This window comes from Apteryx rowi, unplaced genomic scaffold (genome assembly GCF_003343035.1).
Source record: "Apteryx rowi isolate R43461 unplaced genomic scaffold, aptRow1 scaffold_673, whole genome shotgun sequence".
NCBI lineage: Eukaryota > Metazoa > Chordata > Aves > Apterygiformes > Apterygidae > Apteryx > Apteryx rowi.
Window position 1 is genome coordinate 114,589 of NW_020450953.1, and position 13,482 is coordinate 128,070.

General features: G+C 37.5%; 1 long non-coding RNA gene across 2 annotated transcripts in view; it reads left to right on the forward strand.

Moving 5' to 3' along the window:
* The first annotated feature begins 34 nt into the window (after positions 1–34).
* The window catches only part of LOC112975526, a 47,432-nt gene continuing 33,984 nt past the window's right edge, over positions 35–13,482 (forward strand). The window contains exons 1-2 of one of the 2 annotated variants that reach the window (XR_003256655.1): positions 35–786; positions 2,593–2,701. This is a non-coding gene — a long non-coding RNA (uncharacterized LOC112975526). Of the gene's footprint in view, positions 787–1,508; positions 1,936–2,592; positions 2,702–13,482 lie in introns of those variants that run through there. The other variant, XR_003256654.1, reaches the window with a different exon arrangement.

Genomic DNA, 13,482 nt, shown 5'->3' on the forward strand with positions numbered 1-13,482 from the left:
CCCCCCAAGAGAGTCTTTTCCTGTCAGTCTGTCTGAGCTTTGTGGTGGTGTTTGCTGAGAAACAGAAGGTAGTTCCTGGCCCAAACAGAAAACAATTGCTAAACCCTAATCTCAAAAGTTTATTTCAGCGCCCTGCATGGGCAAGGATAAGTTTAGCTGGGCTTTGGTACAGATGCTCTACATGAAAATGTGAAGTAACTGTTACCCAGTTAAACRTGGCAGCTAGAGAATTTCTTTTAAAGCATGTGTTTTCAAGCAAATACTGCTCCAGATGTAGTTGATAGATACCTGTTCCCCAAATTTGACCTGCTTTCCCTGAGAAACAGGGCAGATGCAGGGTTACCTGACAATTTCCCCCCGTCTCACCTCCTTTCCCCTGGTAGCTATTACTTAATTTCAGCCAAATCCGATGTGGTCACGGTCCCCAAATGAATTTGGGATACCTTGCACGCAAGCAGGTGTCTGGGTCACGGGGAGATGGTCTCGATGCTCCTGTGGAGGGAGAGGATAATAAATTTGCTCTTTGCTGGACAGCAGGGCATGCATTTGAATGAGGGATACTGGAAATGAGGTTTAGTGAGTTCTTTTTCTGAGGAAACTGCTGCGTCCTTGTCTCTGCAGGTCCCATCAAGTGTCAGCGAAGCTATTGCTCCTGCTTTACATGTATCTGACTGATAGCAGATGCCATAACCTTCCMGGTCGCTCTTGCGCGCTTTGTCTTTAGAGCTGCCTAGGACAGGCATCCTTTTCTCCACTTACTTGCCAACTATTTTAACCCTAGTCCAGGTAAGATTTTACACAAAAGGGTTTACTTTGATCTGTAACGTAAGCCAGAACTGATGTAACTAGCTGGTGCCATTCCCACACATTCCAAAATTGTGAGTTAGCTTGCTTTTCCTTCACTCCCCTTCCCCCCAAATTAAATTAGCCTCAAAAATTGTACGGTTAAAATACAAAAACATGAGGGTTATTGTGTTCGTCTCAATGTCTGGCCTTGAAAGAGCGTGTTTTCAAGTTTCTTCTTCATCTTTTTTTTTTTTAAGTGATAAAAAGGAAGCTGAGAGTCTCATGCAGTCACATGATTTCAGGAATTAGGGCTTGAAGTGTAAAATACTATGAGCTGTATGATAAAGTAATGAGAATTATCAAAAAAACAGTCACATTCAACAGTAAACAGGGTGCAGTGTTTTGGTTTTGGTGGCAATAGAGTTGCTAAAATAGTTGTATGCTAAAAAAGCATGTAACAGCTTCACTGATCATGGACATTACAAACATCTCAACCAAAAGAATGAGATCAGCTTAGAAACCACGAGAGAAAAATAATCTTCAAATGATTTTTATTTCTCCTCCAATTTCTGAGGCTTTCGGTTGTGCTTGGGGTTGCTGCCTGAGTAAGATTGTAGCATATTGTAAGTGCACAGTCATTCTCTCCATTTGTTGTTCATTGATCAGCAGGACTGGCACAAATAGATAGTCGGGGCAAGCAGCTGCCCTAGGGTAGCGAACGCCYAGGACTGCAACAGAAAAAGTCGGCGTTAGCAGCTGCTTCGAGCAGGACAGCAGAAAATTTGTTTCTGCGTAGCACAGCCTGGGGCGGAGAAAATTCTGGTGCTGCTCCTGTTGAGGGATTTTTTCTCTCGAGTTGTAGCTTAARTTATGGTTCATAGCATGCTTCAATTTCTGCTTTGAGTGTATCTCATTTAAAAAAAAAAAAAAGCCCCCCAAAACAATTGAGGAAGCGCTTTCCTCATGCTTCTACTTTAACTGCCAAAAAGGGGGGAGAATCCAAAAATAAATTTATGGCCACATGAACAAACCAAAAGAAAACCACATTATACATAAAAGCTGGGAGCTCTTGGCACTGAGGAAAAGGATTCTGTTCCAGAAAACAAATGACCACAGACTTCATATTTGTTTTTGTGTTGGAGAGAAGAGGTATTTTTCCTATATTAATGTAAAATGTTAAAATGATATATTTGATGTGTGTATCCTTTTATAGTAAATTTAATTAAAATAAAATAATCGTATTGATGACCGAGGAGCAGCAAATGAGAGTTCCTCAACAAGAAAACGGTCTTGGTCTAAGCAAAAATGAGCACCTCTGGTAGTCAACAGAGAGTGAGCAGTTCCTCCAAACAGCAGTTAAGAACAGGCACTTAATGTAATGTAGGTGCTCTTAATTGCTTCCTAGAAAGCCCTGTCTCCTCCCTCATCTCTAAAGGGAGTCTAGAAAGACTAGCCCCTGTAAACTAAGGTTTTCCTCAGTAAATAGTCCTCCTAAATGGCTGCTTTATATAGGAAGACATTTTTATTGTTGATTTTCACCATAGTATTTAAGGGTAAAATATGGTTTTGCTATTCCTTCTATGTTTGCATGGTATTTTTTTTTATTAGTTAAAGCATGATAACACAGACAAGAGCAAAACATAAATAATACGGATGTTTTCTACRCAATTGATTTTATCAAATAATTTTCGAAAAATAATCTGTTTTCAAGATGCTATTTGAGGTTTTGATTTGTTTGGTTTATTTTAATGTGTTAAGTATAGCCTTATGACAGGTTTTTTTTTTAATAGTAACTTATTTTGGCAGAGGCATCCCATAACCTCCAGAACAATAAAGAAGTTAGCATGATGATGTCTGAGATCCTTAGAGACCTCAAACCAGCAGTGTAATACATAGAAGACAATTACCTTTGAAGGTAAGATAATGTACAGTTAGATGCAGTTACCAAATATAAAATGGAGGGCAGTCATTGTACTGTTTGGAACAAGGCCAAGGGATGAAATTCTGGCCCATGTTCCAGTGCAAATGTGATTTGGGGAAACTAGGATAGGGGTAAAGATATCCTGTTCCCATACCCTTTAAAGACCTTCACAGGGTTTTTGGGGGTGTAGCCTAAGAGGTGAATGCATATGGTTATTGTGAGCGGACTGCCTTAAAGAGGTCTTCTGAAGTTGCCAATATGTATGGTGGGAAGTCAGGAAGATTCTTCACTCTTTAAACATCCCATTCTCAAAACGTTTTTCTGTTTATGTATCATGTTTAGCCCCTGTAATGCCAGGGACAAAACAAACTCAGTATGTTGTTTGTACAGTAACTGTTTGAAATGTTACCTGAGTTATAAAATGACAGACAATATTGTATGATGTAGCAGCCCAAGAAATGCTTTGAGCAGCACATAAGCACCTTCCCCCTTTCCAGTATAAATAGAGCATTCCGAAAAATGGTAAATATAAAGTTTTTGCCCAGTCTTTCTACTGCAGAGATAAGTCACATACAGTCCTTACAGAGCTCTAAGGTTTGGCTAACAGATTGTGTAATTTAAGCTTTATGTAATGTATGATTTAGAAACCCAGAAAAGGTTTTCACAATGTATGTTGCATTGTCTGCAGAGGAGTCCAAAGTCACGGTTCAATCAACATGACACCTTTGCTCACAGACGCGCATGCACCCACTCTCCTCCCTTTCCTTCCGTTCCTCCTGTCCTTTCTTAGCAAGACAGCAGACAAAAATGATTAATTTCTACTGTTGTAGTAGAATGGMGATAGGAAGAGTAGCAAGCTAAAAGAGCTCCTTGAGAAGCTCAAAAATGTTTTTTATTTCCATAGTGCATATCAGTTCATTCAAAATATCAATATTTTCTTAAAGAATGTGACAGAAAGGAGGCATTTCCCCAACAGGTTCATTTCAAGAAAAGCAAAATAACTTCCAGGGGTGTATTAGGAGGCTTGGTTCCTGTTTTGTTAGATGATTATATAGAGAATGGGTATTATTCTGTGAGCTTGGCTTTTGACTAAATATTGAGCAAACATCCTGAAGTGCTGCAAAGCAACACTGATAGGTGAAATGTTTGCTAAAATCTATCCCAAAGTGAAACTGAGAAAGAACCTACCATTTCTTATAACTATTTATAAAACAACTTAGTTTTTTCTTACAACTTTGTTTCTGGACTTGTAATAATAATAATAAAAGTAATAATAAAAAAGCTTTATCTTGCTTAGCAATACATGAAGCATTTGAAGGATCTCACAACACCAGCAATTCCATTCCTTTGGGATTGAAGAATCAATATACTGATAGGAATTGCATAAATTCATCTGACATTCAACATGTTTGTGGGATTCTTGACAGTTTGGTTATGTGCTTTTGCCGTGTTTTTGCCTTACTGTAAGAGACAGTTTGAGGATTGGGAAGACCAGATGCGACATCAGTGGCGGGGGGGCAACCATACTGGCTGGCATGCAGAGGCTTTAGGAAGGTAGTTTATAACTCTGAAAGCATTCACACCTGATAGCATCAGACCTTGTGGTCTCTTCTGGTAGAAGAGTGTCTTAAATGTGTTTTAGCTTATGTTTTGGGGGAACTTATTTAAGATAACCTGAAAATCTCTGGGTTTTTTTGCAGGGTTGAAAGAGTCTATGAGTTACATCAGTGTCAGCTGACAAGTTTAATTATGTTTGTATTTTTGCTTAATCACTTATCTACGAGGAGGGCTTTATCATAAACACGTGTAGTGGTATATCTCTCCTGATACACTCATGCAAGGCTTTAGAACAAATCTTGAAGGAAAGAATAATTAAAGACATGGGGGATATGAAAGAAATGGGATAATTTTGCCACATCCTTTGGGAATCTCTCTTTCATGGGAGTATTGGGGACAAGCAGAGATAATGTTTCTTCAGGAATCAGGAAGATTGGAAGGAAGCTGCTGGCTAAAATGGTATTGATATTAGCATGTCTGTGGAGCAAGTGCCTTTCCTAATAAATTCTGGAGTCACATATACTTTCTCTCAGCTTCATCACAGTGATGACTCATAATTGTCCTTCTACTTAAGTACACTGTGGTATTTCTTCTCCACTGCCATTTGTAACTAATGAGCTCCCATATTATAGCAAAAACTATTATTAGTACTGAAATACATGACTTYGATAATTTGTGTTTCTGAAGAATAACAAGAACATTTTCTTCCATCTATTCTTTTATCAGTATCACTGTTTAGAGTATCTACACAAAAAGCGGTAGGATCAGACCTGCACATTAGTAAAAAATWAAATGACACAATTGGTACTCTTAAGTTTTTCATTCAAATGGCTATTCATGTCTTTKTGCTGCTCTATTTTGTGCTAGAAGTTATAAAAAGAATGTGGTATTTAAAACAGAAAAAAGTTAATCCTTTTGCTTAAAAAAAAAGATTACCTCCCATTTAATAAAAATGCATGCCTACACACACACACACTTACAGATATGCACACATACACATATGTAGCATGATTAAAATATTAACTTATTACAAAATAGTTATGGACATGAGGATTCAGGAAATATGAGAAGATCCAGYGTCACAATACAGAGTAGTAGGAGGGGTTTAAAATTCTCATGCTCTGAGTATAAAGCAAACAGTAATTGGTGGAGATCAGAATACACCTTTTCCAAAGGCAAATTGTTTCAAACTGTTCATTGTGCCATTTCTTGGACTTTTGTTTTTTTAAAGCCCTGATAACAGTTACAGCCAAGGACAAATATTAGGCTGTATGAGGTATCCCTGTATCAGGAATTCTTTGAACCTTGTGGTAGTAAAGAAATAGAGAAATTTAGGTATGTGTATACACAATAGTGCATATTAAACATTCGCTTATAATCTTCAGGAGATAATTTCTAACATAGTTTAGGAAAAGTGTGTTGTAGAATGTTGTAAAAACTAAAGAATCACAAACATTGATCAACAGTAAAGGCACAAAGAACAGAAAATATGTTTAGTTATATGTAAACACAAAATACATTTAGTTATATTGGTATTAGCTGTTCAGAGACATAAGCATATTAAGATTTTACTAAATATTTTTAAGAAATACAAAGTCAGAAACAGAAATATGTTAAACGTTTGACCAACATTTAGGCTAAACTGCTGAGCCAGGAAAAACTTTATCCTGGATGTATTTTAAATTAAAGAATAAAGATTTTTTATTACACATAGCTTACTRTAATTAAAAAACATTAAGTTGAAAGAAATTCTCATTCTTCAAATTTGCAGGAAAAAAAAATAAGCTTTACAAATAAGCTTTCATCTCCTTTTCAGCCTCTAGCAGAAAAGGAAACTGTTTAATTTCCAAGAAACTAAATCATTAGTTTGTTTAATAAGAATCAGTATTCTGCCAGCTAATGTTATTCATCCAAGTGAWATCACATTACAAACCATTAAAGTCAAATATTTGAACTTTCTTACTGTTTCATGTACTTTAAGTATAATTGAGATACAGTTTTGTTTAGGGACTTTTACAGTTCTTTTTCACATATTTATATTTTATCATCCTTCTCTACATTCATTCTTATGAACTTCTTAAAACCAAGTTCTACAATGGCTGAAGTTACATTGAATAAACTGAGCAAAAATCCATTTAAAAATCCTGTAAGAGCATATTCTTAAAAGGGTCCTAGCTCTTAAGGTTCAGTTTCACTCTTTTACTGACATACCTTTGATCTCCTTTATAGCTCTGTAACTTATATATGGCTTTCAACTCAGATTTTGTCACTGGAAAATAAACACACACCAGTAATGTGAACGAGAGGCAGAAATTCCCTTTACAGTTATGAAGTAGTTGCCTTAGCAGAGCTTCCATGTCAGAAGCTGCGTTCATTGTGATCTGTTAGTCAGGCTTGTGATACAGATGTATACCTGCTGCCTTTGCTCACTGATGTGACGGCTCTGTGGAGCGTGTTCACRCTGCTGGTAGAAGTGGACTGTATAAAGGAGCGTTATTTAATATAAAGGAGCAGTGGTTAGTTTGGGCCAGAATACAGGTGTACCTCAATGCTGACCTTCAAAGGGAAAAAATGAAACACTACTAATATTTATATGACTAAAGTAATTATAACTTCACTATGTCAAGGTATAAAATCATACATGTACATATATAGTAATTCTTAAAATCAAGAATATCAGGTGGTCCTCGTTGGACTGACCGCTTAAAAAAATATAGGTGACATGCTGCATATTTTATTAAATTTTCTTCCAAAGATAGTGTTGATTAGAATTCAATTTTCATCAGTCACCTTACCAACATTTACAGCCAAGTGTCACATAACTAACCGAGACCTTGGATAAAATAAGCAGCCAGTGGTCCCCCTTACTATAAGTTTTAGGCAAAACCCACCACAAACTTCAACAGGAGTCCTGCAAGCAAGTCAATTGCACTCTAGCATAATATTTGATAAGAAACACTATTGATATCCACAATTTAGAATTATTAATCTGTATAACATGCAGGTTAGTAAATATTTTAAACTGCRTTTTCTAGAGGAGGTATATGAAGTGCACTTGCCTAAACAGATGATGAGACCACTGAAGAAATAATTGTCAGGAAGGAATTGGTAAACAGGAAGCTGTTAGACCACACTGCATTATCAACTATCTTGTTATTATGAAATGCCCAATCATGATTTTTTCACTCAGAGAAAAACCTTATGAAAAGATAAATTGAATTTTTCTGCAACCCAAAATAGTTTGCTTTATCACAGTACACAGTATTAACCAAGAGGCAAACATCAACAAGATGTATTCATTCCTCTAAAGTAGATTTAAATTATATGAAATCAACTTCTAATATCAGTGTTCTTGTTTCAAGATAGTGATTTACAGTTTAGTACTTTTAATTATTTTAATTACATATTATAAAGTAATTTTCTGCAATTATAAGAAGGCATTTTGCATAACGTCTACTACTTTTCTCTTTGCATTTAAAACCCAGCAATAGGTTATGAAATTCCTGGTTATGTCTTGTAAGAGTAGTGAATAAGYATAGTTCCTTAAAATATATATCCTATACACACATATATGATCTTTTATATATGCATGTATATGAAATAAAGATTTTCATAGGCAYTTACAGCACATAGGCACCTGAATTCCTCTAAATCAGCAGAGAATAGACTCCAAATTCTCCTYTGATTTTCTTTTTTTTCTGTATAGCATTCAAAGGGTCAAAGTTGAGGTCAATCATAGAACAGCAAAAACCAGACCCAATTCTAAATAATTAAGAAAAGTTGCTCAAAGAGACTGAAGAGAAAGGTGTGTTGAAAACAGCAACAAATTGTCTGGGGCAGTGTGGAAAAGGAGAGGTGACTGTGGTTCTGGGAGCCTGGGGAGCGGAWGGGGAGCCAGCTTAGCTGTTTTAAACAGGGAAAAGACTGACCTTCAGCACGAAGTCTCAAAATGGTGGAGAGATGGGAATAGGCTGTGGCAGCCTGATTATCTCCTTCTTGTTACGCAATTGTCGTCCTGTGCTGGGAAGTCCTGCGAGAACCTGTGGCGTGTATRAAGTTCTAGGCCTGAGCCTTGGCGAGCACCTTGCAAACCAGAGGCGGGCTACGGGCAGTAGAGGCAGATTAGTCTGGTACGAAATGGAAGAAGAGGCCCAGCTCCCACAGCAATTTTGTAAGAGGCCTGGGGGAAGCAGGCAATGGTTTGAAGGCCTGTTCCTTCCTGTACCTCTGTCCTCCGCTGCCTTCTATCAGGATCTTCTGCACTCCAGCAGAGTTTCACCAATGTGTGAAAGGGGTCTGCTTCGTGGGCAGGCCCACCCAGGATGTTGCATGTCTTTAATTCTTTTCCATATATAATCGGGATATGACTTTTTTTAATGCTAAAYGTTGGGTGTAATCACACCTCCTGTGTACAACCATCCAATCCTCCTGCTGACGTTCATACAGCTCCGTTTAACCTTAGATCAAACCTCTTGAAATACTTGAAGCTTTGGTGTTAAAGATAAATGCATGTGTTTGGGGCTTGCTTTCTTTGAAGCACAGACTCCTTGAGATTAAAATGTTTTATCTTATGATAAAATGAGGGGAATTTCCATCTCAATTGATGTATATTGCCAGGGGTAGTACGGTTGGCTGTTACTGAAATCTCTTACATTAACATGTTACACAAATTAATAAGAGAGGCTTTCCCTGAGAGCACCTCTCTGGCTTTTAGAGACATCTAGAGTTACTCCTCATTCAAATCACAGGTCTGAACAGACTAGTCCTACCTTTGTAAGAGTGAGGAAGGATGGAAGAAGGAAGAATATGAATGTATTTCTGCTCTGAATTTCTGAATAGCTGTAGGCTTAAATTACTGCATAATTTCTACATTAAGGTTAAGCATTTTTACTACAAAGAAAATTCTAGGAAGATCATACTATTGAGAAGCAAAAATATCTCCTAGAACAAAGTGAGGAATCATGAAGAAGGTAGTAATATGAAACACCCACTGAGACAACCATTTAAATTTGGAAATTCTTGCCATGTCTCTTTTACTGCAGATCTTTTAAAGTGCTTTAGTTGCAACTTTTGCAAATCCCCCAAACAGATTTCTTTCTTCTTTCTCTAGTAGTATATCTGAATTTCTATGCTATAGAAAACTGCCTTTCCCTAGGAATCAAATAGCAGTTTTATATGCAAAATTAATGCAAATATTGTTTGCTGTGTAGAAGAGAAGGATGTRTTTTAGAAAGGGGAAAAGTAGATAATGGAGAAATAACAACAGATGTTCTCTTTATCCTTAGCAAGGCAGAAGCTGCACCAGCCTACCTGTGTGGAGCAAGTCTTTCTGAGGGCCAGAGAAGGAGAGGGAGTTGACCTGAGAAGTCATTATGCTCTAAGCATGTGCTTAAATGCATAGTTAATACTCTTCTAATATGAATGGATAAGAATTAATACTCTGTTTTGAAATTTTAAGAACCTGCTTAAGTGGTTTGCTGAATCTGCCCATAAATATTAGAAATCTACTTGATGGTTACTAGTATTTAGACCAGTGGTATTCTTATTTATTTATCTTTAATCTGTGTAATAGTTGGCAACACACTTAACAGTTGAAGCAGGGGAATTACTCATGGGTAAAGCATGAATATTCCAAGACAGCCAAGTACTGAGACCTGCAATAATTAAGAAAGTGAAAACAAATACATTTATTAAAACACAGTTTGGTTTTACAAGTGATATTATTTATCTGGGGTTATTATTTAAAAGATACTTATCCTAGAATGTATGCCAAAGCAGCATGAGCTTTAGGTAAACTGCTGTCACTCAGATGTTTCCAATATGGCATAATTAAAAAAGGAACTTAAAAGAACACACAAGGTACACTCATTCAGCTACAAAATTTTCTGCTTATTCTCCCCAACTYTTCCTGATGGCTGGAAGCAGCTCCGCAAATACCCAGTGATGAATGGGGTAAGTATAGCAGCAGCAGTGCCCAGAGGCAGTTAGGTTTCTTCTGACKGGAGTAAGTGAATGAAAAGCATGCATGGATATGGAAATACAAATACCAGGTCCGGTTGTCTTGCACAGTTCCAGTAATAAAACTATATTTGGAATCATTAAAAACAACACTTAAGAGTTGTGTWTTGAAAGTTCCCAAATCAGATGCAATTCTATCCTGTCCTGCCTGGTCATCACTTCAGTAGTCAGTGTCACTTCTGAATACCTCACATCGTAYTCTTGTGAAAAAACAGCTGTCAAAAGAGACGTAGCAGTGCTGTGTTCTGGAAGGGCAAAACGGAAACTTTACTTTTGTCTTGAGACACTTAAAATTATATTGGGAAATGTGAGTCTCGCTTATTCTGTGAAAAGGCAAGAGAAGGCCCAGAGGAAGAAGCTCCCTTGTCTTGTTCTGGAGTGACCTCGTCTGGCAGATGCCTGGAATGGTGGCGGTGCGCCGCAGCCCGCAGCGCCCGGCGCTTGTCGTAGCTTCGGCTGCTCGCTGTGATCATCCTGTCACCCTGTGCTTCCGCTGTCCTTGTGGGTGTCTTCCCCTATCAATCCATCCAGGGCACAGGAAAACGAGCTGCTCTGACGACTAGTAAAAGCACCAAGGTGCTACTACAGTATCAGTATTAGTTTCTAATTCATCAGTGAGTAAATAGGGAGGGAGACGGGGGAAAGAGGAAGGAGAAATCATAAAAAATTTCAGTTGCATGAATATCTCTTTACGATTACGCATATTTCTTTAACCATCTATTACTGATTCTGCTTTTAAACTTGCAGGCACAGTAAAGGGGATCTGGCCCTTAGTTTGTGGAGAACGAGCACTAGAGGGCACTATCTACACGAAAGTCTAACCAATAATGAGCTTTGTATTTCGGGGAGGAGAGAATCACAGATTTGTTATCCTCAAGCTATCTCCTAACCGTAAAGGAGCCTAATTAACTCTTTAAAATGTCTTATTTTGGAAGGTTCTGAACTTTATACCTACATTAATTTAATTAAACTTGGTATTCTAAGGATGAGAACGCAGTGAAGTAAATAACATGGGCTTCTGTCTATAATGATATTTGAAGAGCTCAAGGTATAAGAAATGATTAGGTTTCTCAGAGTGAAATATACATAATTTGTACAATACCTCACCTATAACCTCTATATTTACAACATCCAGGGTTTATAAATAATTATTTTTCCCCTCATTACGGAACAACCACAGAAGGCTGCATTCTAAAAACATTTATTCCTGCTTGAGTCACTTCAGGAGTATTTATTCAGGGTAGGGGAGAAGTAAAAGATCAACTTCGTAGCATGTTAAGAGTTTGAGAATGTGGAGGCTAGGTGTGATAGATTCTGAAAACTGGTTAGAGTTGGCTTTCGAGGGGGACCCTGACAGCTGAGATCATCGAGGTCTGTTTTTTTTTTTTTTAATTTTAAAGAATATCATGTGTCTTCATCTATATTGTCAGATGCAATGAAAGTGCATAATAGGAAGTGCAGAAAGGAACAGCTGTAAGGACGGTTCTACTTTTTTTAAGCTGACAGACAAATGGCACTTGGTCCAGCRTTCCCTGTTCTTGCCAGCTGAGAGGTTAGCTACCAGAAAGCACTACTTTAGGGAACAAGTGGGGCAGTGTGCAGTGCCTGAAAGACCTTATTCATGTAACAGCCTGGAGGATCTTGTACTACATTGTCTGGTATGCATTAGCTTTGTGAAATTAGTACTCCAAATTTCTCACGAAAAAGAAGGAAAGAAAGTTTGCTTTCACTCTGAAATCATTCTACCAAATGAACTGTCCAAAAGATTTAGTTGCCGGTCTCTCACATTTATGTCCGACATATCACTGAGACCACTGGCACAATATTTTCAGGAGTATGATCTTAATCATATAGTAAATGTATAATACTATATCAGAATTTGCCTCTTGGTAACTAAAATTCAGCCCTACCTGAAAAAGAGAAGGCAGAATCTACTGTAGACAATATTGATCTTTCTGTTCTTCTATGTGTGCCTAAAATATTTAAGATGACTATATTAGGTATGATTTAACTTCAGGATTTCATAGCTTAAGTAGAAAAAAAGACTGAAAAATACTATAATTTTTGCACTGCTGTTTAATTTAGCTTGCCCTTGAAAGGATAAGAGCTCTTCCTGGCATCATGCRGGACATTACTCATGCGCTAATGGTTTGGGGATGCTTTATTTGTAACACAGTTCTGTTCTGTATTAAAGGGGACCCCATAAAATTCCCAGGTATACTTTGTGATAAATGTAAAAAGCAAGCCAGGAAAATCTAATGGATTCCCTTCGTCTAAGAAATGCCCCATTGGTCTCAGTGGCTTGCACGCATTACGATATACTGTCAAGGTGTAGGAAACGGTATGGATATGGGAGAAGGGAAGTGTGTTAAACTTTACTCCCAACTCTGTGGACTCTCTACTTGTGACTTGTACAATTTTTCTGTTTCTTTTCCTGTCAAGAGCACGTTTTCTCCATTATTAGCAGTTCACATTATGAGCTGCTAGGCCTTGCTCAGGGTCATTCCTTTATCCTCTCTTGGATTGGTACAAGGCTGACCTTTTGGGCTGGCCTTCCTGTAATTGCGTATGTAGCCCTCCTGCTAACCACACACCCTGCTCGCTGAAGTTATAGTAAATGTAGCAAAATCTAATGCTTTTTCCACAGATGTCTTTCAAGTACTTATTAAATCTTCTACAAATGTAATTTTGTTTTATTAGTCCAAAAGCTTCATAGCAGTACTTTTCTTTCAAAGGTGTTCGGTTGTTTTCATTTCTTTTCCCCCTGCTTAGTTTCCTGATCTTATACAACTGCAGAAAAATAGGCTTCATCTGGTGGGAATTGGTATAGTACCTGAGATTCCTGGGTTTTTCCGTTTTTGTTTTTCGTTTGATCCCAGTGTGCTGGGCTTATCACAGTTCATTTGTGTTTTGTTTATCATGATGTGTCTAACCATCATCCATGCAAGACAATGGTCCTTACCGTGTTTGCTGACCACCGCTTTTCTTATCCTATTACATTGACTAAATTTAGAGGATGCTTTCCTAAATATACAAGTAATAATAATAATAATAATAATAATAATAATTAATTACATCCTTTGGGCCAGAATAAGCTCTATATGTTGCATTGGAGGATCTGGTCCTATAGCTAACTGATTTATGGTGCTCTAATTACCTAAAGCAGCTGTATCTCAACAGATTCAGTCACTGGCATATTT